At 40.4% G+C, this 6,874-nt stretch overlaps 1 protein-coding gene across 12 annotated transcripts in view; it reads right to left on the reverse strand.

Moving 5' to 3' along the window:
- Positions 1–6,874, reverse strand: part of RNF111 (ring finger protein 111) — a 113,065-nt gene that overhangs the window by 92,348 nt on the left and 13,843 nt on the right. The window contains exons 2-3 of one of the 12 annotated variants that reach the window (XM_017896205.1): positions 465–633; positions 285–346 (exon numbers count right to left, since the gene is read on the reverse strand). The exons of 10 other annotated variants lie outside the window; for them this stretch is intronic. The gene's annotated coding sequence lies outside the window, so the exon portion shown is untranslated. The remainder of the gene's footprint in view (positions 1–284; positions 347–464; positions 634–6,874) is intronic. One more of the 12 variants, XM_017896196.1, reaches the window with a different exon arrangement.

Consider the following 6,874-nt stretch of genomic DNA (forward strand, 5'->3'; position numbering starts at 1 on the left):
AAATTCTTGTTGCAAGAAACAAAAAATGCCAAGATATTAAACAACTCTAGAATACTGGTTTGGGGAAACCAAGAATTCATTATCCTGTATGCTGATGTCAGCTACTTTATTTAACAAACCTTTTTTGGTTTGAATTTTTCCTATAAGTCACTGATCAAGGTGATAAAAAGATAGAAAGGTGCTACCCTTTCCTAACAAATTTCACATTCTAGATAAAAATAGTAATCACAATCCTAATGTGAATTATTGTACATGTTAAGTCTCATCTATGCACATTTATTTACCTGTATACTTTTTTGCAATCTTCAGACTGTTAGTTTCAGTAAACCTAAACAGCAAGTTCCTTCTGTTGGAGATAATAAAAAGAGACAACTGAGGATCAGTAAAGATAATTGGGAGAGAAAAGAAGGAATATTTTAAATTGAAGCTTGTTAAAGACAGATAACTAAAAACAAAGTCAAGACCTTAAAACTGCTAATCCAGAACTGCCATCTATGAGGGAAAAAACATGCATTCACATTGGAATAAAATAAACCCAAGAGTCTGGGAAGAGGGTTTCAGAAAGATGAATTCAGCTATGGCAAGGAGGATACACACAGGATAGGTCATTCAAACTTCTTCCATCCCAAGCATCTGGAATGAGAACAAAACCTAGAAAAGTCACTCAGGAAACAAATTAATTTTACAGTAGCCTATTAATATTTTAGAAGATACAATAACACTGACAATACATTAGCTATCACTTACTCATTTATGGTTCTCATTCAATAAATATTTATTGAAAGCCTATAAAGAGCTAGGCACTTGTTTTAGGCACTGGCATCAGCCATGAACAGGACATAGAAAGTCTTTGCTCTCATGGAAATTACATGCAAATGAGAGACCAAAAAAAACCAAGGTAATTTTAGAGCAAAACGTGCTATTAAGAAAATAGGTCGCATGCAGTGGCTCACACCTGTAATTCCAGCACTTTGGGAGGCTGAGGCAGGCAGATCGCTTGAGCTCAGGAGTTCAAGACCAGCATGGGCAACATAGCAAAACCCTCTCTCTACAAAAAATATTTTTTAAAAAATGAGCTGGGTGTGGTAGCAGGCACCTGTAGTCCCAGCTACTTGAGAAGCTGAGGTGGGAGGATGATTTGAGCCTAGGAGGTGGAGGTTGCAGTAAGTAGGGATCATGCCACTGCACTCTAGTCTGGGCAACAGAGCCAGACCCTGTCTCAAAAAAACAAAGAGAAAAAGACCAGGCGTACTGGCTTACGCCTGTAATCCCAGAATTTTGGGAGGTCGAGGTGGGCAGAGGGCTTGAGCTCAGGAGTTCCAGACCAGCCTGGGCCACAGGGCAAAAGCATGTCTCTACAAAAACTTAGCTGGGTGTGGTGGTACATGCCCGTCCCAGCTACTCAGGAGGCTGAGGTGGGAGGATCGCTTGAGCCCGGGAGGCAGAGGTTGCAGTGAGCTGACATTGAGCCACTGCACTCCAGCCTGGGCAAGAGAGTGAGACCTTGTCTCAAAAAAAAGAAAAAAGAAAATAAAACAGGCAGTAGGATCACTTGAGGCCAGGAGTTCAAGGCTGCAGTAAGCTATAATAGCACCTGTGAATAGCCACTGCAATCCAGCGCTGGCAACATAATGAGACCTTATTACAAAAAGGAAAGAAAGAAAACAAAACAAATGGTAAAGGCTGACTATCAACAGGATCCTCTCTAAGAAGCTAAAAACATGAATCGTAGCCACTAGTCAGTCAAGCCACACAATTCTGGAGGAAGAGTATTCCTGGGAGAGAAAAAAATAGGAAAGACTATGTGACAGGAAGATGCCTAACAGGTGCAAAGAACTGAAAGAAGGGAAGTAGAAGGAAAGGGAAATGGCACACAATGAGATCAGAGGTAGTCAGGGCCGGATCAGGTAGAGCCTGTAGGGAACTTGTTGAGTTTGGTCACTCTCTTTTTCTTTTTTTTTAATTAAACGCACAGCTATGAGGGCTTTCACTCAGAACTTCAGTTCCCATGACTACTTTTACGTAAGATTATTACATATGTTACATACGTTACTCAACCATACTTACCATATTTACCATGGAGATTTTCAGGAACTTGGCCCTCACAGTAGAAGAATGTTCTAATAAAACATGGTAACTGCTACAAATAAGTACCAAATACTATGGGAACACAGAAGGGACAGCTATTAATTCTAAAGGAAAAAACTGAAAGAAGTTTAAGAGCTGACCTTTAAAAGTAAAATTTCAAGTGGAGAATAAGGATAAGGATACATCAGAGAAACGGCAGGAAGACAGTCAAGAAAACAGAATGGTGAGTTTTAACCAATACTATACAGTAGTCTCCCCTTAACCACAATTTATTGCCTATGGTTTCACTTACCTATGGTCAACATGGTCCAAAAATATTAAAGAAAAAACTCCAGAAATAAACAGCTCATAAGCTTTAAACGCTTATGAATGCATACACCGTGCCCAAGTCATTAACCTCACTTTGCCATTTTATCATCATTTTCCATCATCACAAGAAGGGTGAGTATAATATTTTGGGAGAAAGAACACATTCACATAATTTTTATTGAATATAGTTGTAATTTTTTGCTATTAACATCTTACTCTGCCCAATTTGTAAATTAAACTTTATAAAAGGTATGCATGTTGTGGTTGTAAGCATCCACTGGGGGTCTTGGACTGTATCCCTCATGGATAAGGGAGGACTACTGTATCTAGTTCTTTAAACATGATTTCATAAAAAATAAAATAAAATCCCATGATAATACAGCTTTTGTAGGTGTTCTGTAACAAATCTTATATCACGATTTTCTTCACTTAATAAAAGTATTAAGTATTTTCTATTAAAGACCCTAGCTGTCAAAATAGACTTAGGCTTTCTAAAGCGAACCTATTCACCAAATGTGGAGAGCCCAGTTCCATATCACTAATATAACTTTTTTCCGGTAAAATTATCATGATTATCAAAAGCAGAAGTTCACATATTTTAACAACATGGTAAGATAAAGGTATACAAGACCTTTATCTCAAATCTCCCTCCAATCCCCACTAAATTGATAGGAATTCTTTTTTTAAATCAACAACAAAAATAGGAACTAACAGCAGGTAAAGTAGAGATGGCAATAGAATCCTGTTACCTGACTGACAGGAAATCCAGAAAAGAGAAGAGACGTAAAAAATGGCTAAGAAGTTACCCAAGGTAATATAAGTATTTCATATAACTGAGGAACATGAGCCCCTGATACCTCTGTTCTCAGAGACTACCATTCTCCTCACCTACTCCAGGAAAGCCCCAATCGTTTCTAGGCTATTTCTCAAGCAGGTCAAGCACGCTACGGCTAGTCACACTGCCTTCAATGCTCTTCCCCCAGATAACCACGAGGCTCACTCATTCACTTCCTTTACATCTGTGTTCAAATGTTTCCTTATCCGTGATACCTTCCCTGAGCACCTTACCACATTAGTAGTCAATACCAACATCAAAATTTTCGTGGAAAGGCAAAAAAATAAAAATATAAAGTTAACCCCACCCTCTAGCTTCCTTTTCCAGGTCACTTATTTCCATAATCACCATCCACAAAATTTGTTTCCTTACCAGAGCAGAGATTTTGTTTTGATCACTACTATGTGCCCAAAAGCTTAGAACACATATTTGGCTTTCAATAGGCATTTGCGGAATTGTTGTTTAAAATAATCAAAAATTCTGACATAACTGAAAGATGGGGTGAAAGGAGAATAGCGGGCTCATCAAAAATTGATTAATTCTCTGGAGCAGCAGTTATCTTTTTTTTTTTGAGACAGAGTTCAGCTCTGCCACCCAGGCTGAAGCGGAGTGGTGTGATCTCGGCTCACTGAAACGTCTGCCTCCCAGTTCAAGCAACTGTTGTGCCTCATACTCCCTGAATAGCTGGGATTATAGGTGCCCGACACCACACCCAGCTGTTTTGTATTTTTAGTAGAGACAGTGTTTCCCCATGTTGGCCAGGTTGGTCTCGAACTCCTGACGTCAGGTGATCCACCTGCCTCGGCCTCCCAAAGTGCCGGGATTACAGATGTGAGCCACCGCACCCGTTCCTGAGGACCTTCATAATCTTAAAAATTGGCCAGGCACTATAGATTGCTTGGGCCCAGGAGTTTGAGACCAGCCTGGACAACATGGTGAAACCCGTCTCTACTAAAAATAGAAAAATGAGCCAAGTGTGGTGGTACGTGCTTGTAGTCCCAGCTACTTCGGAGGCTTAGGTGGGAGGACTGCCTGAGCCCAGGAGGCAAAGAATGTAGTGAACTAAGATCTCACCACTGCACTCTAGCCTGGGTATGAAAGACAGATCCCGAATAAAAAAAAAAAAAAGGAAACAAAATCATTGGAAGATTTGAAAAAGCTTTCATATCTATTGATACTTACTGATATGGTCTGGATCTGTGTACTCACCCAAATCTCAGGTCAAAGTGTAATTCCCAGTGTTGGAGGTGGGGCCTGCTGGGACGTGATTGGATTATCGGGGCAGTTTCTAATGGTTCACACCATCCCTTTGGTGCTGTTCTCATTATGGACTTCTCACGAGATCTGGTTGTTTAAAATTATGTGGCACCTCCCCCTTCTCTCCTGCTCCTGCCATGTAAGACACCGACTCTTGCTTTGCCCTCTACCATGAGTAAAAGCTCCCTGAGGTCTCCCCAGAAGCAGATGCTGCCACGCTTCCTATACAGCCTATGGAACCTTCAGCCAATTAAACCCTTTTTCTTTATAAATTACCCAGTCTCAGGTATTTATAGCAGTGTGAGAACGAACTAATACACTTACCCTATTAGAAAGTAAAACTCATAAATGCTTTAAAATGTATTATTTTAAAACTGCAGTAATAGGCCAGATGCGGTGGCTCACACCTGTAATCCCAGCACTTGAGGAGGTTGAGGTGGGCGGATCACTTGAGGTCAGGAGTTCAACACCAGCCTGGGCAACATAGTGAAACTCTGTCTCTACTAAAAATACAAAAATTAGCCTGGTGTGGTGGTGCATGCCTGTAATCCCAGCTACTCAGGAGGCTGAGGTAGCAGAATCGCTTGACCCTGGGAGGCCGAGGTTGCAGTGAACTGAGATTGCACCACTGCACTCCAGCCTGGGTGACAAAAGTGTGATTCCATTTCAAAAAACAACAACAACAACAACAAAAAAAAAAACACTGCAAACCCACCATATCTAATAAAAGTAACTTTTATTAAAATATTTTCAAAAACTTAATGAGTGGTAATACTACACATTTTTTGCAAATCTCTCTAATGGCTAGCTTAACAGAAGAAAGCCGGATTGTCACATCTCCATCTCTAGTCAATCTATCAGGATATGCTGTTCTGGTTAAATTATAAGAAAATCCAGTTTCACACAAATATGTAGTTGAAAAGGGAGTAGTATTTTAATAACCTTTTCAGGTAAGTGTGGGTGTTATTCCTCTTTGATACTACCCCAATACTTTACAAAGGCAGCTTTAACTTAATTGCAATGTGGAATCTGAAACCATATCAGTGAAACCTCGTACTATCTCAGTGAAAAATCAACTGTTCGATACTGCACTTTACATAGACCTTTCACCCAGACATGACTTTGTAACATCACTGTCATCTGAAAAATATTGTTTCACCAAGTTATGTACCTCTTTCAAACATGACACATTTCATTATGTAACAGTAAAAAAAAAAAAAAAAAAATCATTTGTTAATAACACAACCAATCTCATTGCAAAGTCCTGAGAAACTGCCAAAATTACAGTGACTGATAGGAGTTTTCCACAATTCTAATTTTGCTTGAAAGTCTGAATTTTATCTCGGCAATAAATTCTGTCATTTGTTTTCTTGAAGTGAAAGGCTCACTTCATTTATTTTGAGAAAATATGTAAAATATTCAAATTCACATAAATACAGTTTGCTTCTTTCAAGTAAAAATGTGTTCCATGAAAAAACTGACTAGTTTGCTAATCCAGTTTATAACTAAATCAAACAAGCTCTTTTCTCAAAAAAAGCATCACACTGTGGTATGCAGTGGAAGACCCTATAACAACCTTCCCAAGAACATAAGAACACACCGAGGGGAAGAACACTCACTGGAATCTTTCAGAGGGTGGAGGGTGAGAGGAGGGAGAGGATAAGGAAAAATAACTAATGGGTACTAGGCTTAATACCTGGGTGGTGAAACAATCTGTACAACAAAACCTATGACACAAGTTTACCTATGTAACAAACCTGCACTTATAGCCCTGAACTTAAAAAAAAAAAAAAAAAAAAAAAACAGGCCAGGCGTGGTGGCTCAAGCCTGTAATCCCAGCACTTTGGGAGGCCGAGACGGGCGGATCACGAGGTCAGGAGATGGAGACCATCCTGGCTAACACTGTGAAACCCCATCTCTACTAAAAAATACAAAAAACTAGCCAGGCGAGGTGGAGGGCGCCTGTAGTCCCAGCTACTCGGGAGGCTGAGGCAGGAGAATGGCATAAACCCGGGAGGCCAAGCTTGCAGTGAGCCAAAATGAAGCCATTGCACTCCAGCCTGGGAGACAGAGCGAGACTCCATCTCAAAACAAAACAAAACAAAAAAAAACAACAAAACTTCCCATTTTGTCACATGGAATATAAAAAACACATGTGCTCAAGAATCGACATTGGGAATATGAATCCTTCTGGCAAGATGGCCGAATAGGAACAGCTCCAGTCTCCAACTCCCAGCGCGAGCGACACAGAAGACCGGTGATTTCTGCATTTTCAACTGAGGTACTGGGGTCATCTCACTAGGGAGTGCCGGACAATCGGTGCTGGTCAGCTGCTGCAGCCCAACCAGCAAGAGCTGAAGCAGGGCGAGGCATCGCCTCACCTGG

Source organism: Rhinopithecus bieti, unplaced genomic scaffold (assembly GCF_001698545.2).
Source record: "Rhinopithecus bieti isolate Rb0 unplaced genomic scaffold, ASM169854v2 scaffold_947, whole genome shotgun sequence".
In the NCBI taxonomy this organism is placed as follows: Eukaryota; Metazoa; Chordata; class Mammalia; order Primates; family Cercopithecidae; genus Rhinopithecus; species Rhinopithecus bieti.